We start from the raw sequence: 27,535 nt of genomic DNA, 5'->3' as shown, positions 1-27,535 counted from the left end.
CCATGTCTACTCAGGCAAGGGAAACAAAAGAAAAAATAAATAAATGGGACTACATCAGACTAAAAACCTTCTGCAAGGCAAAGGAAACCATGAACAAAACAAAAAGACAACCCACCAACTGGGAGAAAATATTGGCACATAATATATCCAATAAGGGGTTAATTTCCAAAATATATAAAGAACTTGTACAATTCAACAACAACAAAGAAACAACCTAATAAAAAAATGGGCAGAGGATATGAACAGACATTTTTCCAAAGAAGATGTACAGATGGCCAACAGGCAAATGAAAAGATGTTCTGCATCATTAATTATTAGGGAAATGCAAGTCAAGACTACAATGAAATAACACCTCATACCAGTTAGAATGCCTATAATTAACTTGACAAGAAATAACAAACATTGGAGAGGATGTGGAGAAAAAGGAACTCTCTACACTGCTGGTGGGAATGCAAACTGGTGCAGCCACTATGGAAAACAGTATGGAGATTTCTCAAAAAATTAAAAATAGGAGTACCATATGATCCAGCTATTCCACTCCTGGATGTTTATCCAAAGACTATGAAATCAACAATTCAAGAGATTTATGCACCCCTAAGTTCATTACAGCATTATTCACATAGCCAAGATGTGGAAGAAACCCAAGTGCCCATCAACGGATGAATGGATAAAGAAGATATGGCACATATAGACAATGGAATACTACTCAGCTGTAAGAAAGGCAAAGTAGTGCCATTTGCAACAACATGGATGGACCTTGAGGGCATTATGCTAAGTGAAATAAGCCAGACAGAGAAAGACAAACACTGTATGATTTCACTCATACATGAAAGGTAAGCAAACACATGGATAAGGAGAACAGATGAGTAGTTACCAGAGGGAAGGGGGTGGGAGGAAGGTGAAAGGGGTCCAAAGGGCACATATGTAGGGGATGGATAAAAACCAGACCAATGGTGGTGAACATGATGCAGTCTATACAGAAACTGATATATAATAATGTACACCTGAAATCATAATGTTATAACCCAATATGACCTTCACAAAATAATTTTAAAAAATTACACCTGTTGTTTTGAGATAATTTCAGACTCACATGAAGTTATAAGAAATAATACAGAGACGTCCCACATAACCTTTACCCAGTTTTCACCAATTATAATATCTTGTAAAACTCTAGTACAATATCACAACCAGGAGATTGACATTGATGTAGTAAAGATACAGGACATATCCATCAGCCAAAGGATAGTCACATTCAGTCCCCTTAAGCCCTACTCCTGTCCTTAATCCATGGCAACCAATAACCTGGGCTCCATTTCTATGATTTTCTCTTTTCAAGAATGTTTCATAAGTGGACTCATACAGTATATATAACCTTTGAGGACTGGCTTTATCCACTCAGCATAATTTTCTGGAAGTTTATCCAGTTTGTTGCGTATAACAATAGTTCATTTCTTTTTACTGCTGAGTTATTATATTCCATGGTATAGATGTACCATAGTTTGTTTAACTATCTACCTGTTGAACAGCATCAGATATTTCCACTTTCTGGCCATTATGAATAAAGCTGCTGTAAACATTTGGGTCCAGGTTTTGGTGTGAGCTTGTCTTCATTTCTCTACGTTAAATACCCAGGGGAGCAATTGCTGAGTCATATGATAATTAGGCCTTTAGTTGTCTGAGAAACTGCTAGATGGTCTTCCAGAGTGGCTGTGCCATTTTACATTCCCACTAGTAATGTTTGAGTGATTCAGTTTCTCCTCATCCCTGTCAGCTTTTTCTGTTGTCATTGTGTTTTATTTTATCCACTCTGACAGGTGTAGAGTGGAATCACGTTATGGTTTTGATTTTCCCTAAAGGCTAATGATGTTGAGCATCTTTTCGTGTACTTATTTGCCATCTACATATCTTCTTTGGTGAAATATCTTTTCATGTCTTTTGCCCATGTCCTATTTGGATTGTTTGATTTTTTAATGTTGACTTTTAGGAGTTCTTTAAGTATTCTGGGTACCTGACCTTTGTTGGATATGTGGTTTGCAATATTTCCCCCAGTCCTTAGTTTGTCTTTTTATCTTCTTCATAGGGTCCCTAGATCCCAGCCAGTCTGCCTTCTCTCCTCTGGGCAAAGTCGTATGTATCCCTCCTCCTCATTCACCAGAATTTTAGTTATACTTAGGGAGAGGAATAGGAAAAACTACAGCTACCCTTTCTTCCCAAAAGCATCCACGGTCCAGTTTTTTTTTCCCTAGGCGTGTGCTGTCCAATACGTTAGCCACAGGCATATGTGGATATTTCAATTAACATTAAAATGAATTAAAATAAAATAAAATATTCATGTCCTTTGTTACAGTAGCCACATTTCAAATGCTCAATAGCCACATGCTGCAAGTGACTACTATGTTGGACAACCAGATTATAGAATATTTCCATCGTCATCAAAGTTCCGTTGAGCAGCACTGGCCTAGAGTATATACCTAAGAGCAGAGTTGCCTGCCTGAAGAGTCTGAGCTTTTTAATCTTTCTTAGGTAATGCTAAGATGTTTTCCAAAGTAGTTGTATTGATTTATACTTCCATTAGCAGTGGGGGAAAATTCCTATTGTTCCACATTTGTGTTAACACTGGGTACGGTCAGACTTTAAAAAATCTTGCCATATTCAACAGATGTTAGCTCAGGGTGAATCTTTCCCAGCAAAAAAAACCACCAAAAACCAAAACCAAAAGCTCAGTCATCAAGATAAATATTAAAAAAAAAAAAATCTTGCTGTATTGATGGGGGTGAAAATGATGAGGTACCATTTTCTCATTTACTAAAGAGAATGGCTATCTTTTTATGCGGTTATTGACCATTATAAAAGAGGCTGTTCAAATCTTTTGCCCATTGTTCTATTGGGATATTTATCTTTTTCTCATTAATTTTTATAGGAGTTTTAAATATATATTGGATACTAACCTTTTGTCAATTAGATGTACTGAAAATGTCTTCTCTAATTTGTAGCTGTCATTTTCTCTAGGGAGTTTATTAGTCAGTATAGGATAGGCTAAACTGGGGTAACAAATAAACCTTGACTCTCAGTGGAATAACAAAGTCTGATGTTAGTAGAGCGGGCTTCCATCTTGAAGCCTTCAAAGTTGCCATGGTAAGGGAAGGAGAGCTGGAGGTCTGCACATATTACTTTTAGGTGCCAGGCCTAGAAGTGGCTATGCCACTAGTGTCTAAATTGCATCTGATCATGAGGCCCCAAAGGAGACTGAGAAGTCTAGAGAAGCACATCGATATTTGAGAGTACTCATAGTCTCTGCCACATGGTGTTTTAAACGGACAGATGCTCTTAATTTTAACGTAATTGAACTTAACTCTCTTTATGTTACTACTTCTATCATATTTAGGAAATTCTTCCTTACTGCAAGACCAATTCTAGAAAAAATGGAGTTCCTTGAATGGAATGGTAAAGACATTTTTCTATATTGCTTTTTAAAATTGTATATCTCTGTGGTTCACATTTAGGTCTTTAATTCGTATAGAAATGTCTTGTTTTAATTAGGGGTCAATTTTATTCTTTCAGCACTATTTATAGAAAAGTCCATATTTCCCAATAATCTGGCAATCACTTCCATTTATGTGTGGATATATTTCCGGATTCTTGATACTGTTCCATCAGTCTATTCCTCTATCCTTGGACCAGTACCGCTATATCTTAAATATTAGATTTTTATAACTCTTCATACCTGGTAAGGCAAATATCTCCACTATGTACTTCCTATTATGGTCTGTTGTGACTATTCTTGGTCTTTGCTCTGCTATATAAATTTCACCATCTTCTTGTCAAGTTTCAGAGTAAAACCTATGGGGACTGAATATACAGATCAATTTGGGGAGAAGTGATATCTCTACATTATTGGATCTTCCTATCTATGAACCATGCTACATTTTTACCTTTATTTAGCTCTTATTTAATATGTTGCAATAAAGTTTCACAGGTTTTTGATACTGTTAAGGTCTTGTACATCTTTGGTTAGATAGATTTGTTGGTGCTGTTGCAAATGCTATCTTTTAAAAAATTACATTTCAACTGTTTATCATATATGGAAATTTAATTTTTTTTTGTATATGTGTGCTCTTTTCTTTTTAATTTTTAGATATTTCCTCCTGGCTTCCATCCAGAAACAAGGTTTAGATAGCTAATTTTATTTTCTCCTCCTAAGAGGTACAGTTTTATTTCTAGTTTGCTTGCTGAGGGTGTAATTTTTAGCTCAGGTATATATGTAGAATCTCCTATGAAGCTTCCCACTCTGAAAGATTTTTCCCATGTCTTCACTTCCCGTGAGTCCATGAAAAGTGAAGCCTAAAGTTATTTGGGCTCAGAAGATGTCCTCAGGGTAAAAATGAGCTCTGATCCTCACTTACCATGTTGGACTCCTGTTTTCCTTTAACTTTAGGTCTCTGGAGGATCCTTACCATCTTGCCAACTTATCAATGCAGTAAAACAGATATTCATATTTATATTTATTTTTACTTAGTTGTAATCAAGAGGGTCAGTTAGATTAATTAGTCTGCCATGCCCCTAGAAACTGAAATTGAAATATATCTGATACATATATATATTTTAAACATCTTCAAAACACAATATTAATAGTAATTCTAAAAAGATATCTCTATGCTCATTTTTAAAGGCTTAACTTAATGACTTAAGTTCAACTGAATTACAAATCTTGGGAGTGAAGTTATTGCCATTCAACCCTTTTAACTTTTTTGTTAGCTTGATTACCTTTGTTTTACCCTCATTTTTCTTCCTTATTTGGCTAAGTCAATAAAGTACTCTAAGGCTTGTGGTCAACAAAGTTAGCCTTCTTGTTAGACGGATTGACATTAAAAAAAATCCTCTCAGCCTCTTAACACTACAGCCTTTATACTACATGGTTCTGAGACAGTGCTAGTTGATGCTAACCTTGTTAGATCTTGCAAAGTCAAGTTGTCTCTGATATAAACTCTCTTCCCTTTCCTGCCAATTAATCAACACTTGGCTATTGAGTTTTAGCCACAAATCTGTTACCATGATAATGGCAATTTTGTTCTGATAGCCATGGGTGTTAAGTCAGATTTTCCCCAGAGTGAGAATCTGACTAAACAGATCTTCTATGATTCCCCTGATCCTGCCCTTTCTTTCGCAGATTCCCCATAGGAATTTCTCAGGGAAACTACATTTTAAATGATGGTATTCTATCGATGCTAAACTTCTCAAATTTGATCGCTGAATTGTGGCTATATAATGGAATGTCCTTATTCTTAGGAAATGAATCCTGAAGCACTTAGGAGTACAAGGGTATGATAGATGCAACTTTCACTCAAATGAATCAGGAAAAAAAGTAAATATATATACATGTAACTGCATATATAAAAAAATAGGCATATAAATAGAATATATGCATGCAGAGTACAGAAAAAATATATATACGTGCATATGCAAAATCTGGGTGAGAGGTACATGGGAGTTCTCTGTATTATTCTTATAACCTTTCTGTAAGTTTGAAATTATTTTCAACAAAATGTTTTTGAAAATGTTATAGTGGTTACTTCTGAGTAATGAAATAAGAAATTTTTTCCTCTCTCTTTATTTCTATTTTGTTTTTTCAAAAGGAAACAGGGATCAATTATGTAAAAATAGAAGTATTTTTTCATGATAAGAAAAATATATCAATTAACCCTATCAATCACTCAGATGGGAAGTGTTTCAGTGATCTGGTCCAATACTAATTTCATGAGAAATGTAGTCCATATTCAAATTTTGTCAATTGTCTCAACAATGTCCCTTTTGAGATTTTTCTCTGATCCAAAGTTCAGTCAAGGATCATGTAGAATTTGTGGTCATGTCTCTTGTTTTTTTTTTTCTGCTTTTTCTCCCCAAATTCCCCAAGTACCTAATTCTATATTTTAGTTGTCGGTCTTTCTAGTTGTGGCATGTGAGACGCCGCCTCAGCGTGGCCTGATGAGCAGTGCCATGTCCGCCCCCAGGATCCGAACCAGCGAAACCCTGGGTCTCCCAAGCAGAACGCGTGAACTTAACCACTCAGCCATGGGGTCAGCCCCATCTTTGGTCTCTTTTAATCTGGAACATTTCCTCTGATTTTCTTTATCTTTCATGACATTGACATTTTTGTGGAGAAGAGACCAGTTGATTTCTAGAATGTGTCTCAATTTATCTGTTATTTCTTAATTTTGAAAGGGCTTTGAAAGAGTTGTATAAATTCGCTGTCAGCCCTGCCTTCCCACTCTCTCTTGAGATCCCAATCGACTCTGACTTTTGTCCCTATCATTCTTCCAAGATTGCTTTTGTTCAGGTCACCAGTGATCTTCATGTCACAAAATTCAATGGTCAATTCTCAGTCCCCTTAATCAACCTCTCAGTGGAATTTGGCAGAATTTATCTCATCCCTCTCTTTGAGAGAACCGTATTTCTGCACTAGGCTTCCTTCACAGAGCTCTGTCCTCTAACTCCTTCCTCAGTGATCCCTCCTTTAAGTAACCTTTACTGGACTCTCCTAATCTTCCAGACCCCTAAATGGTGGAATGCCCCGTGGCTCAGTCCTCACCTCTTTGCCTTCTACAGTCATTTTCAAGGTAATCGCACCTACCTAGAAAATGGATTTAAATACCATTCATATGTTATCCCAAATCTATGATACCAACCCAGACTTCACTCCTGAACTCTAGATTGTGTATCCAACTGTCTACCTGTTATTTGGAGCCCTAATAGGCATCTAAAACTTAACATGTTCATTTGCAAACTCTTGATTATTTTTCTAAAACCTCCCAGTCTTCTTGCCCTACTCAGAATAAAATCAAAGGCATTATAGGGCATTACATAATGTGGTTTCCCACGAATTCTCTGATCTCATTTCCTACCACTTCTCCTTTTACTCACTCTATCCCGCCACACTAAGTACACATGTACCTCAGGACCTTTACACTTGTTCCCTCTGCCCAGAATCCTCTCCCCCCAGATAATCACGAGGCTTATTCTCTTACTTCAGGTTTCTGGGGGAAATAATCCCTCATCAGAGAAATATTTCCTGACCACTTTATGGAAATCTTCTGCATAGCAGCCCTATCACTCTGTATTCAATTTTCCTGCTTTCTTTCTCTTTGTTATATTTATTATTATCTTAAGTATAGTTTTTCTTTGTATGCTTTCTCCCACTAGAATGTTAACTCCATATGCATAGAGATTTTGCTTCAGTTAATCATGCATATGCATAAATATACACATATATCCCTGGCTAATAGTAGGTGTTCAGTAAATATTTGTGAGACGGATGAATTAATATCCTTTCAGATATTTTCTATACATAGAAATATCTATTTAAAAAAATCAGATAATACTCTTTATGGTTCTGTCAATTGCTTTCTTACTTAGCAATATATCCTGAACATCTTTCTACATCACCAAATATAGATCTCAATAGTTTTTAATAGTCTCAGAATATTCCATTGTGTGGAGGTGCCTTAATTGATTTATTCAAACTCAATTGATGGACAGTTGGATAGTTTTCAATTTTTTGCCATTTCAAACAGTGCTGTAATGAATAACCTTATATTGAAGTCTTTTTGTAATCCAATTCATCGAAACAGCTATTGAGCATCTGCTACAGGAAACTCACTGTTCTGGGCAATGGGATGGGAAGGCAGAGACAAATGTAATGTGGTTCTTGCATTCAGGGAGCTCATGACCTACTCCAGGAGATGGATGATGATAAATAATGACGACATATTTTAAAGAATTATGAGTTCTGCAAGGCCACTAGAGAGGTTCAATGTACTAGTAGAATTCAGAGATAGGAACTACCAAGAGAGATAGAGAAAGACATAGAAAAGCTTTCTGGAAGGTCAAAGTACTTAAACTGGGCTTGATAAAGTTGTCATTCAACTAGCAGAGGGACTGGAGTGAGAGAGAGTGCCATATATTTAGAGGATGGTGGGAACTATTCTTGGATAAGATAGCTTTCTAGTTTGGCTAGAATAGAAGGTGGGTGAATGATAAGGCCAGAAATGTAGGTTGAGGCAGGAACGTGTGTCCAGTCCAAATCATTGTCAAGCCAAAGGACCTAGGGATAGAAAATAAAGTAGAAATGGATCCACTTGACTTCGCTATCACACCTTTTCCTTTTTGGGAAGAAAGTTAACCTGGGCTATGGGAAGGCAGACTCATTTCCGGATGTTGTGGTTCCAAGAGAAGCTGAAGATCTGTATTTTTAAAATATGAAACTTCCTGACTTTTAACTGCTGGCCGCCAACTCTGTTTTTTCCAAACCTGTTTTTCTGAACCACAAAGCAAAATAAAACAACAATAATAAAACTCCCAATTTACTGAATCCTCATGGGGCATAAGCATCCTGTGATTAACAGTTTGTAAACTCTGTCCCGAGGAGACCCTGTCCCCTATTATGGTGAATTTCTTTCTTTTCGGACCTTGAACCATAGCAAAAAAATTCCATTTTACGTCACAACCTAATATGCACACACAGAAACATGTATACACGAAACAAAACAAAAATAATACTTAATCCTAACAATTTATTAACTGAAAGGAAAGCACTCTGATTTAGTCTAGTTCAATCTAGTCTATTCTATTCTAAAAAGAAATGTGTGTCTTGACCTACTAAATTCACTTCAGGGCTCACAATGGTTACAAAACTTATTAAAAACGGTGTCCTGACCATGAAGATTCTTTTGCCACCTAAACCTATGTTATTTTGTAATATCTCTTAATAGTTGCCTTCTCAGGTGTTTAGGATTTGGGGAACCAACTAGAATGTAAATAGCTCTGGGCAGGATCTGCTTTTACTCTTAGATCCACAGTCTTGGCAAACTTCGCCGATATTCAACAATAGGGTGTTGGGACTGGGGCCTCTGAGAGTCTCCACAAGTCAGCTTTTATTTTCTGAGTCCCAGCGGCCTTGGGTCTGTAACCCTGTTTCCTGGCTTAGCTGGAGGAGATGTTCAGTGGATTTCAGTTATAAACCTTTTGTGGCTTGTTCATCCAGCTCCTCTCCAACAATGTGTCCATGAACCTCAGCCAGAAACTGAGATTCTCCTAATGTTGAGGACAAACTGACTCAACTGACCACTCCTCCAGCTCCTACCCCAACCCTAGTCCAGGTCCTGATCGGTGGATTCATTGTGAAGGACGAATTATAAAAGGCCCTACTATTTTAAGCTTTGTGTGATCAGAACCCTTTCTGGTTACTAAGAAACACAAATGATTTTAGTTACCTTGGAATTAAATGTAGCCTAGAACATTCAATATTTGTCAGGTCATGTTACAAATGAGCTACTGTATTTATAATGGATGTGTCACCATCATAAATATGACAAAAGGACATTTTCAAAAAGATGATTATCCACACTGACAGGAGAGAAATATAACCTCAAGAAATTAACATTCTCGCCACTTTCTTGTCTCTCTTTGCTTTGCATTATTTAGGGATCTCCGGTGACTTGACTGAAGTCCTCCCTGCCCCACAAAACCCACAATGTGCCGAGCTTTTGGAATATACACCACTCTGATATCAAAGGAGGGACCCCTGTTGGAGGAGTTGACATTTCCCCTCTCATCTCTGGGTTAATGGGAAGACCTGTATTCAAAGGCACCTTCATCTCAGTGGGAGCACCGTAAGACATCTTTGGTATTGATTTATATTGGTTGCAGGTACATGCTGGATCAAAGCAGATGAGAGTGGGAGAAAGAAGTCAGATGCAGAGTAGATCCACGGGGAGAACTGAAATACTGAACAGTTTTCTTCTTCGGTTAGCTCAGCTGTGTAATAATAATTGGCCAACATTTATTGTTTATTATTATATTATTTATATTCGTATTATATTATCTATTATAACATTTGTTATTTATTCTTATAATTTATGATTGAGCACTCACCATTCACAAGACCAATGGTCCCCAACCCTCCTGTTCATTCAGATCTCCTGGGGAGCCTTTTAAAACTACCCTTGTTTTGACCTCACCTGCAAAGTCTCTTGGTTTAATTGGTTGTGGGTAGGGTTAGGCAATGATATTTTTAACAGCTCCCGGGTGATTCTAATATGCAACCAGGGTTGAGAACCACTGTGTTAGATACGGTTTAAAAGCTTTTAAATTATTAGCTCATTCAGTCCTCATAATAGGTCTATAAGGTTGCTATTTCCATTATCCTCAATTTTCAGATGAGAAAATAAAAGTAAAGAGAAGTTAAGCATCATGCCTATGGTTATACAGGCCAGTAGGGGGTGGAATCCAAATTTGAACCCAGGTAGTTGGATTCCAAAATGCAAAGCAAGTTTAATACAAAGATTAAGGGAGAGAGGAACACTTCCTGCCGGGTGTTTGGGACAACAGTAGCAGAAAGATGATTGCAAAGGAAGACAAGGAGAGAAGTAGGCTGTTTAAAGCAGCAGCAGGGCGGGCTGCATGGGTGTGCAACCTGTGCATGTGCTCAGAAGGGTCCTATACTTGGTTTAATGATCTGCTGTTGCTATTTTGAAATTCTTTTTTTTTTTTAAATATTGAAGCTTTTTTTTTTCCTGAGGAGTATTGGTCCTGAGCTAACATCTGTTGCCAATCTTCCTCCTTTCTTCTTCTTTTATTTTTTCTCTCCAAAGCCCCAGTACATAGTTGTATATCCTAGTTGTAAGTCCTTCTATGTGGGATGCTGCCATAGCATGGATTAATAAGCATATGTAGGTCTGCTCCCAGGATCTGAACCAGTCAACCCCGGGCTGCCGAAGTGGAGTGCGCGAACTTTAACCACTTTGCCACTGGGCTGCTCCAATTTTGAAATTCTTAAAATGTTTTCAACAAGAAGCCCCACATTTTCATTTTGTACTGGGACCTACAAATTATATGGCCAGTCCTGAGTATCAGACTCGTGGAAATTGAATACCAGCTACTTTGCCTAGTTTGAATCACGAACGATGTGGTAGGCGATTGCGTCCCTGGAGTGATTTCAGTGAAGCAGAAACCACACCCCTCCCTTCTTTGAGGGTGCTTTTCCCAGAGCTGAAGAAGCAGACATCAGAGGCTCTGGCAGGGAGCATCAGAACCCTAAATGGCAGACTGTCAGATGCAAAAGAGGGGGAGATGAAGAACAGCAATGTTCTAAAATACAAGTCCTTCCATCTTTCTAAATAATAATTGCTAACATTTACTGAGTGCTTTCTATGTTCTGAGCACTATTTTATGTGGTCTATATGCATCATTTCCTTTACTCTTTACCACTCAATGAGATAGATATTACTATTTTATCCTCTTTTTATGGATGAGGAAAATGAGATACAGAGAAGTTAAATAACTTATCCAAGGTCACAGAACCACGGAGGAGTAGGAACTGAGGTTTCAGCCGGAACTGTGCACTTTCCTGCAGCACTTAGAACAATTTGGTTAAATAATTCCTCATGTGTTTGCCCGAGCTTCTAACCATCACACTCCAGAGATGCTCCTTACCAATCTTCTGTCTCGTAATTCCTTTACATTGAAGGACTAGGGTATCATAGGTAATGTTAAAAAGACTTCTAACAAAAGAGTTAGGAGACGCAATTTCTTATCCATTCCTGCTATCTACTAGTCAAACATCTGTAAGCAAGTCATTCTATTAACTCAATTCTTTTTATCCCATCATCACTCACACAACAGTTATTCATGTGCACTTTGAATATGCTGGGTGCTGTGCTCCTTTTTTGAATTTCAACAGCAAATAAGAACACATCTCTTCCCTCTTGCAAGATTCCTCATTCTGAAAACGGATTTGAGGTACTTCACTACCAGTCTAGGTTTCCCTGCTGGTTAGAAAGAAGGCATTGGAGAGCTGGGCTGGAGATGTGGGTGAGGGGAGATAATAGCTACTTAAATGATAAATAGAAGGATTGCAAGGCAATGCTGTGCAAATACGATCTGTTGTTACATAGACGTCTCCTCCTATATAGTTTGGGCTATTTACTGGGTTCCCAAGTGTGACTCGTGATTACATGATCAGCTATCTCTTTTCCTGTTTGAATCCTACACTTCCTTTAAGACTGAGATCAAATCCCATCTATTTTAATTGATTTCTTTTTCTAGAATTTTGTACAACTGAATCATAACGAGGATGGTGATTCCAAGAGTAGCTAACCTTTATAGAGCACTTGTGATATGCCAGACTCAGTGACAGCACTTATTTGCATCAGCTCATTTAACTTAACCTTTACAACAACCCAATGAGATAGGTACATTTTACAGATGAGGAAACTAAAGCTAGGAGAGGAGTAATAAGCTATTCAGCATCACCCAGACACTAACCCAAGAGGCAAGAATCAAACTCTCTTTTGCATGAGTTTAATGCCTAGGGTCTCAAACACCATGGTAGTCAACCACTTACTTAGTATTTTTATTATTATATAAATATGTTACATATGCATATTTATATGACATGCAAATGTTAGCATTTAACTTATATTATTATTGCATGTTGATATAACTCCACTTAGCACTTATATTGTTATTGTATGCTGGTTTAGAATATATGTCGTGTTAGCGTCTAAGCTCCTAGAGGGAGCCATATTTTAGACTTAATGTCTTATGCAACATTTTAAATGGGTTCTTTCATAGTGTAGATACTAAAACACATGGATTGACCAAAATCCAATTGGAAAGCATACAATAATACCTAATCTCAGGTCAAGTAAAAAATCTACAAAATGGTTTATGTGAGACCATGATTTCTCTTAGTTTGATATAAATTCTTTGTTGCCCAAACTTGTAGAATTTTAGTTAGAAAAATAGATTAGCTAGTTTTAGTCTCAACAAAAGAGCAGCTAACGTTATTGAGCATTTTTCCATATCTCAGGTATTGCCTAAGTGCTCTACCAGCCTGAAGCCATTTAATCTTCATAAATGTAGTGGATGTATCACTCCTTCCTGTCTCATTTACCTTTGAATATTTACATTTCCTCCTTGTAGCACCAGTGCTTCAGGGGAAGTGGGCCTGTCTCCAGCTCCTGAATGAATCTGATTCGTTTCCTAGCTCCTTGACAGTAATTCTTGTAGGAACTCAGGGCTAACACAGCCAACTATTCGTGGACAAAAGAATTGGTTAAGGAAATGGCATATGACTCAGTGAAAGTAGAGGAGACAGGAGGTGATGTTTGCTGGGGACATTTGGAAAAGAGAAAGCCATGGAAAAAATGGCTGCCCTTGGCTGTGGACATTGTCTTGTTAGACTATGGCAGCCTCCGCACTACCAGCTCAAGGAAGAAGCCAACAGAGAGAAAAAAGGGCGAGACAAGAGAATCATGAAGGAACAGAGCCTGGGTCCTGATTAGTCTGCACTATCTGTAGAACTTCTCAGATATGTGAGCCAATAAATTCCCTTTATCGCTTCAGCTGGGTTGAGATGGGTTTTCTGTTCCTTGTTTCCAAAACCATCCTCTCACATAAATACTGTTTGTTGTGTTAGATGCCAGTACTAAGAGAATACACCAAGAATCAAAATATGATAATAATAAAAGACAGATGACATTTCAGAGTGCTTGATATTTTAAAAAGTGCCTAATATGCATTTTAATCCTATTGAGTTCCTAAAAACTTAATAAGTTAGGTTACACAAATATGGTTGCAGTGGTATTGTATTTTACTTAGGAAATGGGTTCTAATTATATAGGGAGAAAATTGTGTATAGTCAAAATTATCCTTAGGAATTTCATCCTTCAATAAGTATTAGCCAGCCCTTTTCTCCTTTTTCTCTCTCTTTTTCTCCTACCATTCATTTCATCACTCAAAAATATTTATTGAGCATCTTCTGTACACTGGGCACAGCTTGATAAAAAGGTCTCTGATCTTATGAAAGTTACTTTCTAGTGAATGAAAAAATTATTAAATAGATAAATAAGATAATTAGAGGCTAAGGTAGTTTCTAGAAAGACTGGTGTTATTGATGTGAACAAGGAGCAGGAGACTTTTAGTGAAGGTGGTCAGGGAAAGTTTTTCTGAGGCGGTGACTGAACCCAGAAGGATGAGAATGAGCTCATCTGTTGGTAAGGAGCAGGGAGCATTCTAGATGGAAGAAAGAATACTAACGGCAAAGACCTCAGTTGGGAAAATGTTTGATGTATTTGAGAAACAGAAGAACAGCCTATCTGGACAGTAGTGAGTGACGGGGGAAGGGTAGGAGATGAAGTCACAGAGGTAGGCAATTGTCAGTAGGGCATGGTACGGGAATTTGGGTCTTATATTAATAGGAATGGAAGGGAGTTTATTAAAAGGCTTTGATCAAGAGTAGTGTTATACTCTGATTTGAGATTTAAAAATAATCATTATGATAATGGCTGAGAGAGGAAAATGCCTCAGTTAGGAGGCCATTGAAATTAAAAAAAATTTATAGTGGTATGTGGTAGGGTGATGATAGTTGGAGATCGAGAGAAGGGGTTAAAAATGAAATATATTTTGGAAGAAGAACCTACGGGACTTGGTGATGTTTGGATGTCAGGAGCAGGTAAAGAGAAGGAGGGCATCAATGATGACTCCTAAGTTTTTGTCTTAATCACCTGGGAGTAGAGGGATGCCATATACATGGGTCGGACTGCAGTACGAGCCTTAAAGTGGGAACTGAAGAGCTCTGTTTAGGACCTATCAAGACTGAGATGCATGGTGGACGTTTTACAGTTGCAGAAGAGGACGCAGAGAAGATAAATGACCTGTTCAAAGTCGTACGACGAATAAGTGGTGGCCCTGAACTTGACCTTAGGTCTTCCTGAAGACACAGGTGGCCCCCTTAACCATTAGCCTGCCCTATTTTAGCAGTGACTGACTAATTGAGTTGTCATTAGATTATAAAACACCTCACAAATAGTAATTGATACATGCTTACAAGCTTAACAATGGAGGCAAAAGCTTTTAATTGTTTGTGAACATGTCTATTGACAAACCCCACAGAGCCAAGATGGGAATGTCAATAATGCTACAAGGCTAAGTTGGTTGATGGAATGAGTAGCAGATGTTTCCTTCCTTGACTAATTTTCCTGTCCTTTGGGTAGCATCATGTCCAGTAATTCAACTGTAAAAATTCCCTTCGTCAGGTAACTGCAGAAACCGTACACAGCAGTTGTGTTATGTAAAAGAGTTCAATATAAGCAGATATACTAGTAAGTGAAGTCAGATAACGATACAAATTCTTCTCACCTGGCATTTGCATTCTACAACACCATTCTGTATTTTAACCTTATTGAGTCCTTATATGAGCCTAGTGAGTTGGGTTATGCAAATATTGTTACAATTATTATTACAGTAAAGTTGCATCTTGGCAGTTGGGTTCTAAAGCACATAAACAGAAAATTATGTATGGTCAGAATTATCCCTGAGAATTCTGTCTCTCAAAAAGTCCAACACAGTTTTCCCACAAGTATTAGAATGCATTGCCGCTTCTTTCACTTTCCTCTAGTAAAGAGGATGGCTTCTCCTTGGGGTCATGCCATACTAAAAAAATGGAGTACCGTACAGTAAGATGCTTGCAATTTCTTCCTTTTTCTCTTCCTCCCCTCCCTTCCTTCTACAAATATTTGTGACCTCCTACATGGCAGGTATTATTTTAGACACTGAAATACAGTGGTGAAGCAGAGAGATGAGTTCTTGACCTCATGAGGCTTACAGTCTAGCATATATTGTGAGAGGAACACGGGATGCAGGAACAATGGTCCAGGCTCCCTGGAGCACACAGCCATTGCCATTAATGGCCAGCGGAACTCTTGCACTAATTAAATTGCTTCTCTTTCTCTTTGCTAAGCACTTATATTTGAATTCGCATAAGATAAATTCCCATCAGCTGTAATTCTGTATCCCTATAATACATATGAAGAAACAGACTTCAAGAGGTGAGTTCCTGATTGTAGTAGAATTAAGTTTTAAATCTAGGTGTTTTTTTTTTTTTAAGCTTAAAGTCCTAAATTCTCCCTCCTCTGCCCTCATAAGCATCTTTCTCTCTCCTCTGACTTAGTCAGTCTTTTGGGTCTAAAGTCTTTGCTCCCCCTTTTCTTTCCTAAATTTGACCTCTTCTGTTATATTTATGTCCCAGCTCTCGCCTTTTGTTTACTGACTTTACCCTGCTCAGTTATGACTTTCTATGTTTTTAGCCTGGTCTTAATCTCACCTAAAGAAAATAAAAGGCTCCTAAGGTTTCCATCGGTTCATCTTTCGCGTTTGAGATCCTTGACTCTTGGTCAAGATCAGCCTAGGCATGGCTATTCAGTAGGAAGGACCTGACTTCACTTTACTGACATCTCACCTCTCCAACTTCCCTCGAGATTCCATTATATTCCTACAACCCAGGTAGGGGATTGTCATTGTTACAGAGGATAAACCTATTTAGGTGATGTCCCTCTGCAGAATCATTTATCTTCCATTTCAATTTATACTGTAGACATGGCTCTGGTCCAAAGCACAGTGATTTATTAGGGTTTCTATTTAGGACCGTGTTTAAAGACACTATGCCCTACATTGTGGGATTGTTAAAGCAAGAAATTCTCATATAATTAAGTTTACAGCAGAACAATTGGTATGGGAGAGGAAAGAGAGAGTTGCATGAAGTAAGTCAAATTCTTACTGTTGAGACTGTGGAACCCTTTGACTGTGTCGTGTGAGGCTGTCCTCTTCTATTACTGGGTAAAAGTAGAAAGTTTAAGCAATGTTACTTTATTTATCTGAATGTGCTGCATTATAGAGCTACTTTGTTTTTGAGTAGCTGCCACTGTAGTTTTATGATATAATGACTTGGTTTAACGTTGTGGTCATCTAGTGAAATTTTTACATTTATCTGAGGTAAGCTATGAAAGAAAACAAAAGGTTACTTATCAACAGGGAACTTTTACAAATTGGTTTTACAAAGTAAGAGAAATCAAAGGATGGAGTTCCTTGTAAAGGAAGCAATATCTTTAGGTAGAAAGAGTACAGGATTTCTATGCCCTTAACTCACTGTGGAAATTGGGACAAGCCACGTTTCTCAGGGTAAGTAACACTAGCCGCAATAACAAATCACCTCAAAATCTCAGTGGTTTCACACAATAAAAATTTCTTTCTCACTCACCTCCATCTAAGGAGTGCATGTAGGGTGGTGGGTTTCTGTCCTTTCCATGTTTTGACTTTACCATCTTTAGTACAGAGTCTCAAATTAATACTATTTGAAAGTTTGTTAGTGGTTAACACCACTGCCCTTATGAGGAAATCACCTTTAATGCTGAACTTGTTCTTTGTAGGATTTTTTCCCTCTTCTCTTTCTCCTATCCTAGTGGAGGGTTACAATTTTAACTTGGATAATAATGGAAGAATCTTCTCTCTTTAATAGTAAATTATTAGCTTCCAAGAAAAGGCTTAGGGTAACCTACCACTAATTATGTAACACTTTAGTCTTCTTAATTATTTAAGTACTTAAAATAACAAATGTAATGACTTTTTAGTTCAATGACTCTGGAAGTTTTCTTCACAAAATCTTATCCATAAAAACAAAGATGTCTGGTTGCTTCAGAAGAAAAATTTTTTTTTTCCAAAAAGCATTTTCCCAAAGCAGCTATCTCATAGAATTACAAGTTTTTTAATATCCAAATTCTTCTCTCTATCTCCTCTAAGAAAAGGAAACTCAAATGCTAAGTATTTTTTCTTTTGTTTAAATAGAATATGTATTAACATCTCAAGAAACACATTTTGGATAACACCACTGTAGGTAGTAGGGACAATTAGAAGATTCTAAAATATGGCAAAGAAATGAAGAAAATGGTATTTGGGGTGGATTAATTTGATAAGAAGTTTTAAATAAGTAATTTGATAAGTGTATGGGACAGATTGATGGGAGATGGGACAAGAGAGGCATGCAAATATGTTTGGAGTCTTTGGTTAAAAAAACAAAGTAACCAAAAAAGCAAGAAAAAAAAGTAAAAGAAAAGCAAGGGACTGTTGTGTATGCTATTTCAAAAGAAAAAAAAGTCAGAGGAAAAGAGTGAGAGATAATGCAGAGTGATGAAGGGAGAAGGCAGTGTATAAACTGCGGAAGACAGGAGACAGGATGGTTACAGGTAATGGTGTTGAGTCTAACAGATCAAGATTCATTTCTTGGCTCTACCCTATTCCCTATGGGACACAGGGAAAGTACTTCACCTCTCTGACCCTAAACTTATTCACTTGAACACACAGGTGTAATGACGGGATCTACTGCATACAGTTGTTGGGAGGATTAAAAAGCACATTGTAAGTGCACATAAAAGATCTTTTATTATTTTTCTTGTTGAATTTAGATTACTTTGGGGAAATTTGGAATGAAAATGAAGTTTTTGTTATAAATAGGACATTTAGTTATTTTAAAACTTTTTCTAAGTCATGGAACCCCATTTTTCAAGCTATTATAAGTGATTGATAGATCATGATTGATATGACATTGCTATAGTTAAAGGGAGAAGCCCATCAATTTGCTCCCGTTCCTTTCCCGCCCTGAGGAATTACTCAAAAAAGCTGTGTAAGAATGCCACAAAATCTACAGGTTGCTTTTTGAAACCATTGGATAAAACTAAACCACCAGTGGTAATTTTTGAGATGAACTGTGAGAAAGTTGTGGTACAAGTAGAAGAGCATTGTTTCCCCATGGACCATACCTAAAGAGAAAAAAATGAATATATCCTAACCAATATAAAGCATCCGGAAACCCCCAAAAAGCTGATTTCTGAGGAAAGAAAGTGAATGAGCAGTATGCCTGATTACTGATGCTAGCATCTGTGTTCATTATTCCTAATGAAAATTTTGTTCTATAATATTATTGTAACTTTGTAGGGCAGGTGCAGTCTTATTCACTGTCAGATCCCCAGGGCCTCACTCAACACATGTCACTTAGCGATGCTCAATAATTATCAGAGGAACAAATGAATGATGGAGTGAGTGGATAAAGGAATGAATGTTTGCATAAAAGAGGGCAGTACAGATGGAAGTGGATAAACTGATGTGAGAAAGTAACACCTAAAAAGAAAAAGAAATACAATTTGGCTACAAGTATATGCACTGAAGGAAGGAATGAAACTTCTTCATTTATAAGAAACAAGACAGCTGAACTATATGATTCTCTTCTGGCTTAAAAAGCCAGAATCCTAATGTTTTGTGAGTTCCAATATTTTCTAAATCATTAAGTTTGGTTCCAGACTGCTTTAATAGTAGTGCATTTGCTAGAAATTTAGGATTCAGGATGGAAAGCTCATTTGGAAGGGAAGATAAAAGAATATACTGTGGGGCCCATGGTGTTTGAAGATTGGACGTTGAAGCAGAGCTATCTAGTAGACAACTGGACATATGGGATAAACTAAAATAGATAAGGAGTAAATGTTGTGGTTCTCAGGTCCCTTTCCTGAAGAGGAATGCAGAATTGTAAGGAGAGATCTACTAGCTGACCATTTTTGATATGACCTGAGCATCAGTCATTATGTTATACACATCACGTGGAGAGTGTTGATTAATTCAGGGAATTGATTACATGGGGGTCAGAGAATAGAAATCCTAAAATAATGATAATGATAACAGCTCATATCTACTAAGCATTTACAATGTGTCAGATACATTAGTGTTTTCTTTTCTTGTATTTTTATATTTAATCCTTCCAGCACTTCTGTGATGTAGATCAAGGATTGCCAAACTTTTTCTGCAAGGACCAGATAATAAATATTTTAGGCTTCGCAGGCCATAAAATCCCAGTTACAACTACTCAGCCCTGCCATTGTAGCAGAAAAGGGTCATAGACAATATGCAAATGAGTGGGAGTGGCTGCATTCCAATAAAACTTTGTTACACAAACAGGTGGTAGGCCAGATTTGCCAATCCCAGATGTAGATCATCACTCTCATTTAATGTCTTTTGAACCTGCAGAGCCAAGACTACGACTCAAGTTTGTGCCGGAGCCATGCTCTTAACCACTCTACTACGTTGCTTGAAATCAGGCTTCAGAAAGGTAACCTCAGCAGAGGAATGATGGCTGGATTGGAAAGGAAAAATTGGTGGTAGGAGACCAGAAAACTAGATGGCAAAAGTCCAAACACAACCCACAGACATCTAAAACTAGGAAGTCCAAACGTGACCCACCAACATCTAAAACTAGGGAGGTGAAGGTAGTAACGAATGCCAGAGAATAGGTAGAGGTTCGCTGTAGGAATAGAATCCTCATGGTTTTGCAACTGTTTGGATGCATGACGGTGCACTAGAAGTGGGAATGTATATAGAAGGGTTGCAAAGGTTATGTGAAACCAGCTCCTGACCTTGTGCTTGTAAACTATGGCTATTAAAAAAGATAAAACATTGCTGCACAAGATAAGCCAGGCCTGCCTTTGTGAATCAAAAAGCTCTTTCTCCCCAAGCATGAAGAAAATACATGGAGTATGACCATTAGTGCAAATCTCCTGAGCCCCAACGTTGTGTCAAGTACAGGGCATCTTCCCTACTTGACCCAGCCCTGACCTTGCACTTAATCAGGACGTACTTGGGTAACTGCTGGGCACAGCTGCATGGAGGAGCTCCCTGTAAATCTGTGACAAACTGTAGTTGCTCACACAAATGCTCTTACAGCTACAAGATTGTTCGCAGAGCCTAAAAGTATTTTTTGCACATTTTCAGATTAGTGCTATGCTTTTGTTGGCCATGTCACTTATCACTTGAGAGATGTCACAGAGCCTGTAAATGACTAAATGCCCAAGCTTTTGCTGATGCTCTCAATGGAAACAAATCCTTCCTTTTCCCAATTTCCCACCTTTTGTACCTACATTATAGCATCAGCCAGAGCCCACACTAAATCCGAGTTGTTTATGCACGTTATCGTCTCCTTAACTAGATTAAAGGCAAGTTAAGGGCCAAAGACAGGGTCTCATTTGTCCTGCTAGTTCTTTGGGTTAACACAAAGTGGGTCTGCCAGTTGAATCTAACATCAGATTAAAAAAGGCCCTGGAAATCTCATGAGGCTAAGGCTGCTGAGGGACTATGAGGGTTCATAGACAGATTTTTAGAACTACAGCGAAGAGACAAAGATGATGTTTAAGTTTTTACAACATATTTACATGCCACAAGAATCTGGATCTAGATGTACTTCCTTCTGTTGCTAAAAGAAATACTGGTTAGCAGATGTTAATCTTTAGTGCAGTCATGAGGTGCATCACAGTGTTTTGGTCAACGACAGCCCACATATACGATGGTTGTCCCCGAAGATTAGTACCATGCGGCCTAGGTGTGCAGTAGGCTATACCATCTAGGTTTGTGTAAGTGCACTCTATGATGTTCACACAACGATGAAATCACCTAACTATGCATTTCTCAGAACATATCCCCATAGCTAAGTGACGCACGGCTGTATGTGTATCTAAAAAGTTTTCAGCTGCTCAGAGAATACAGAAAATAAGAATGCTACAGAGGCAGAACTGACATGATTACCCTCACTGTAGAAGCTGAACATGTCAGGCACTCAAGTTTCCAGACTGTCTACAGCTAGGTCATGGGCTAGTGATTGACTCGGTAAATCAGGCACACCCACCCTGGACATTGTGTGGTTTCTTAGTTTGGGATCCTCCAAGAGCACACCTTGAGACATGTTTATTTGGGAAGTATACCCCAGAAGCACAAGTGAAGGAATTGGGAAAGTCAGAGAGGAGATGGAGTAAAGCCCATTAAAAAGAGTGTTGATGAATGTGTTATGCCTATAAACAACTGAGTCTCAATCTTTCTGACCATCATCTGAAGAATCTTGCAGAAAACAGATTAGAAGTGCCTCAGTGAGAAGCTGGGCTATTTATCCACCAACTTCCATACATCATTGGTTGAAGATTTTCCCAGTGCATGGGCTAACTAAGCTCCTGGGGCACCAGAGAAAGTCCCAGGTGGCAAAATAAAAAGACGTGAGAGTTGGGAGATGACCAGCTTGCCAGGAATTGTCTACTGTAGTGGTGGGTCAACTCAGAGCTGGGCTGAGGGGATATGGGGCAGGATGGGGCATCAGCAGCAGCTGCTCACTATTGGGGGCTAGATTTAAAAGGAATGAAACAGTAGGAGGATCTTCTGTGGTAAAGAAGCCCTGGCTGAAGCACTCAGGGTCTTGGGTCAGCATTGGTACCAGGCTAGAGTGCGGAATTAGTCAGTGATACACTCTGAGGTTATTTCATTTAGTCTTCACAATAGCTCCTTCAGATCAGGTGAGGGGGAAACAGTGCCTTGGGGAGGAGGAAAACATAGCTTGTCCAAGATCATACAACTACTGTTGCAAGAAAAGACGTTTTCATTCAAAGAGTGCATAATAGATAGTCAACAAATGGTAGCTGTCCTTGGTATTTGGAGGAGATTAAGGATGTTATAACAATAGCAACAATAATGACAGTTCTTTGTCTTTATACAGCACATGTGGATGTGCTTTCTCAAACATCTTGTTTATCTTGCTTCAGTCATGGAGAAGTATTTCTATTGTCTTTTTACAGATGGGGAAACTGAGGATCGGAGATGCAATAATTCGCCCAGGAAACCAGGGAATTAATTGCACTCCAAGCACAAGTTGTCTGTGTCTCTTCCCAGCATGTTTTCTGCCCTGCCTCCCTGTAGGCAGCCAAGGATGAATGTGCTGTGCAAACAGTGCGATTCATTTCTCTTGTAGGTGTATGCCTCTCCGTATTCAATTTCCATGAAACATTTCATGAGGTTAAAGTCTGTGTTTGCAGAAGTTTTGGAAAACCTCACTGTTACAAAGGTAAACACACAACCTGAATACGTATTCCAGCCTCCCTAGATGCCGGATGGAGCTGGCAAACCCTTGACGGAAACACCTGCCATTCTCAGGAGAGAAGAAAGATCCAGAGGGGATGTGAAATCTGGAGAAATGGTCCCATAGAGAATTAAGACGTTTTTAAAAGAAGTCTCTGATTGTTATGACTGGATATGTACGCATTTTTCCTCAGGGTTTAAAAGAGAACAAAATTAGATTTTACAAAATATTTATGTAGCGACAGTTTGCTGATCTCTCCATTTGGATTTTCTGTGCTTTCTCTCATTTTGGAGAGACTAGTGGTAGAAATGAATGGCATTACAGATGAAGTGTTAGAAATTTTGACTGCACCTAGTTGTCCCCATAACCTATAGAAATGTGTCGTGCTGCCAAGGCAGGTGATGTAAGGCTGGAGGATGAAATGGGTCACTTTGAAGTCAGTTCTTTTCGTCATCAGCCCCCAAATGCACTGAGGCGCATGCAGTTTGAAATGCACATGAAACCGTCTTATTAATTAGGTCATCATCTTTGTATTTGACCATTCCAATTTTTTCTGATATTCCTGTGATGAAAATGAATGTGAGAAGTAACTAAAAGCCAGGCCTAGATTATGGGACTGTCAGAATTGGATGGAAAAACAACTCCTCTTGGGTTTCTTCCTGATACAAAAATCAAACCAAAAGGAGTGAGAACAGAAGAGTAAAAGAAAACTGTTATTGGAAACTGGTAGCAAATAATGTATGCGTAATTGCTCATTTGGAATCGGTATGTTTTACAAAGCACCTGAAAGTGCTTGTGCGCTGGTTAAGGCTGCATCAAGATGAATTTTTATGCAGCGTATATAAGCTGAGCAGCACCGGCTACTCTTTGAGTTAGCTCTTTTGGTTATCTGCTGCTGCTTAATGAAATGCACCAAGCTCGGCGGCTTAACCAATCACCATTTTATTCATTTGCTCCCAGATGGCAGCCAGGGCTGTGCAACTGGAGCTGGAAACTCCACTTCCAAGATGGCCTCACTCACGGGGCTGGCAAGTTGGTGCTGGCTGCCGGCTGGGAACCTGACTGGGGCTCCTGGCTGGGGCCTTGGTTCTCTTTCACATGCTCCTCTCCACATGACCGGGTTGGACTTCACACAGCATGGCAGTTTTAGGGTGGTCACCTCTTACATGATAGCAGGCTTTCCCCACAGTACAAAAGCAGAAGCCTTATGCTTTCTTAAGACTTAGGCATAAAACAGGCACACCAGCATTTCTGCTCCATTCTGTTGGTCACAGATTCAAGGGGAGTAGGCTACAAAGGGGCGTGAATACCTCATTTGAATGGGAGTGGCGTTCATTAGGGGCCATTGAAGTCTACTACACCAGCTCTATGTATTGTAATTTAGGACCAATTTATGCACTTTCCTATGGGATTCGATTTGTGTGCAAAGACGTGAAATCGATGTCCTGCAATAGTGACCTGGTACTGGGTGTGCACCCATCCTTGTAGGCCGGAGAAGGAGGTGAGGTGGGCAGAGGTGTGGGCTTGGACCTTTGTGAGATGCTGAATTCTCTGACAAACTGTTTTTAAAAATCCTCAGCATTGCTCGTTCACATGCACCAAGTGCCAGGGACAACATGAGGTCTATTAACTACTTGAAATGAATATTTGGCATAAGTTATTTGAATAATTCCCCCATTATGCCTTCGAAGGGGCAAGCAATGGAGATTTTAGGTGATTTGATTTAAACACATAGTACTACATCCTCCGTTTCTTTGGAAGAATTGTGGAAATGTGTAAAAATTTCAGCACACTGTTATCATTCAGCGCATTCGCAGCATCCTTTCTTCTAGGTGGGGAACAAGGGTGCTCTAGGAATGGAGGAAAAGGTCTTTTACTAAAGTTTAGACTGAAATATTACCGAACATACCTCCGTCAAATATAGTTATCCACTCCAGCATCATTAAACTTTGATAATTTGTTACTTAAGTCTCTGGAAATGTATCAAAGTCAGGGGCTCTAACCTCGCTAATGGAACTTTTAGAGAAAGTCTTGTAAGTTCATATCCTAAAGCAGTATACTCGTTGATGAAAGTTTCAGGACCTAGGAGTTTCATGATCATTCCTATAATTAAGATTTCTGCCTGATGTTAATTTCCCCAGGGTCTGCCCAACTTCTTAGAAGGCGTATTTCCTAATTTATGATACCTTGTTAGTGAGGGCTCTGCAGCATCGAGGAAGATTGCTAAGCACGTGTAGCCTGAGTCGTGACAAAATGAGGGTAGCCAATAATTATTGAGCATTCTCTGCCTTGGCCACACACTGTGTAAAATTATCATCACCATCTCCATTTTTTCAAAAGAAAAAATTAAAATACAAAAGAGCTAATTATGTAAATTACCAAGTGGCAGAGACAGAATTCAGGTCTGGGCAGCTTTACTTCCAGGTCTGAGGGCTTACCTCCTGTAGGACCGTCCGCAACAGCACACCCCTCAGATGGCTGGTTCTCAAGCATGGTCCATGGCCCAGGACTTGTGAGGATGCAGAATCTCGGTCCCACTCCAGATCTACTGAACCAGAAACTCTGCGGGGGAGGCCCAGCAATGTGTGTTTTCTTCCTCCTGGTGTTTGTGACACATGCTCAAGTTAAAGATTCACTTATTTTGACTCTCGCTTCAAGAAGAATGCTATAAATCACAGGGTTCACTAATTAATGCAAGGACGCCATGCGCTTCTCAGGGCATCTACCACTCAGCAGAGACCAAGAAGAAGAGATCAGAGAAGCGATCCGCATCCAGCAAACATTCCAGCTATAGCTTGCCTTGACGATCACGTCTTTCTCGTTTTGCTTGGAGTCTAAAATTGCTTTATTTCCCATCTCTCCTGTTGGTTCTGTGCTTCAGTTTCCTCATATTAAAATATAGATAATGATGCTTGCTTTCTTCCTTCACAGAAATAGTCTCAGAATTAATGAGCTATATTAAACTCTTTCAGTTCCTGGAAGAAAGGCAATATATAAACACTATATTAATATTTTAAACAGGTTAACTTTTTCTATGTGAATCAGTCTTTTTTCTTTTGGTGATCAAACATGTTGCCTTTTCCCAAAAGAACTTTTTGATTTACAAAAAGTTTCTTCTTTAAAGGTACTAACCAGATTTCTTTCTCAACACCAAAGGGGAGCGTATCAAGATGAGAAAGCATTTTTCTGAGAAGAGCTGAAGTTTTAGAGTTCCTAGTTTTACCAGTAATAAGAGGCAGTGTGATGTTGTAGCAGGAACCCTGGGTTAGAGATCCGGTAATGCCAAGTTTAAGCACTCCATGTTACTCTTTAACTGGGCAAATTAGGGCAGCCTCTTCCTCTTTCTGGGCTTCAGTTTAGTAAATGGTGACAATTTAACACAGAGGTAAAGAGACAGGCCCTGGCTGCAAAGAACTGGATGTGAATCTTGACTTGGTCATTCACCAGCTGTGTGACCTTAGGTTAGTTATTTACCCTCTCTGATATCATATGTACAATGAGGATAACGATAGGATTAAATAAGGCAATAAATCTAAAGTGCTCAGCTCAGTGCCTGGTACTCAAAAGAAGTGTTGGCTATTGTTATCATTAATACAAATTCAGGTATAGACTAGATGATTCCAAGGAAACTTTGTTGCTTTGGAATTTTAGGACACCTTCTGGAAGTTTCTCCCAGCATCCCCAGTTGCTTTCTTTCTTAAGGACTCAACACACATCATGTATTTATGGAGCTCCTATGAGGTGCCAGGACCATTCAAAGCACTAGGGCCACATTAAGCATAGATAAAAATCCTTGCCCTTCAGGAGTTTACATGTTAGGAGGAGCTGGCCTTTCCTGAACTATTCTGGGTACCTAGAAGTAGTCAATATATCTGGATTCCATTGAACGGAATTCCTTTTTTTTGGACTGGAATATCTTCAACACAGACAGGAAACTCTTTTTCTTAGCCTTCGCTACTCAAAGAGCTAAAGATTTCCCTTTGATGAATTCTCTGCTTATTTGTTTATTTATTTTTATGAAGTGACGGCTTTCCCCTTAGTGAATGTGTAAAGCATTGTGGGAAGGAGGTGGTTGTCTCTACTTCGTCTCACCTGCATTAAGGGAAGACTTGACAAATTAGGGTTGGTTGGGAAGGAGGGCATAGCAGCTTGATCAACGGAAAACAAAAGACATTTTGAAATCTGGAGGGTTTGGGAAATCTGAAATGATGCTGCTCCAACCTGTTGGCAGGAGGGTGGTGTTAAACCTTTCTGGATTCAGACAGAAAGTGTTCCTCCTGATGCTTTGTCTCCACAGCACAGGCAGAGCAGTGCCAGACCTCAGCTGATGTAAACATTTTAAGCAGGAAGGAGTGCACTTCTTTTAGTTCTCACAGCATAAATTAAACATCGCAGCAGACATCAGGCTGGGAAAAGTTACAGGAACCTAGGGTACTTCCAGCATTTTATTAATGCAGTCTGGCCAGTGGCTTCCGAGGGGCTGTGAGATCACCAGCAGGTGTGGAGCCCTGGGTGATCCCAGCCAGCCCCACAGACAGGCGGAGGCTCGGAAGGGCAATTGTTCTGGCTGCGGATGCTGAATTGCATCCAGCCCACTTAGGTCTGGAGACGGGAATTGGAAATACAGGCAAAGAGACAGGACCAAAGAGCCTTATCAGCAACTCGCAGCATCACCGAACCATGGCCAGAACAAGCTGGGAAGAGTCAAGATCAGAGACAAGGCTGGGATGGTGAGGGAAGTGGCTAAAGCAGTGCCCAGGCTACAGC

This window comes from Equus asinus, chromosome 21 (genome assembly GCF_041296235.1).
Source record: "Equus asinus isolate D_3611 breed Donkey chromosome 21, EquAss-T2T_v2, whole genome shotgun sequence".
NCBI classification, from domain to species: Eukaryota; Metazoa; Chordata; class Mammalia; order Perissodactyla; family Equidae; genus Equus; species Equus asinus.
The sequence above is the reverse complement of the archived record's forward strand: the minus strand, read 5'-3'. Positions refer to the sequence as shown.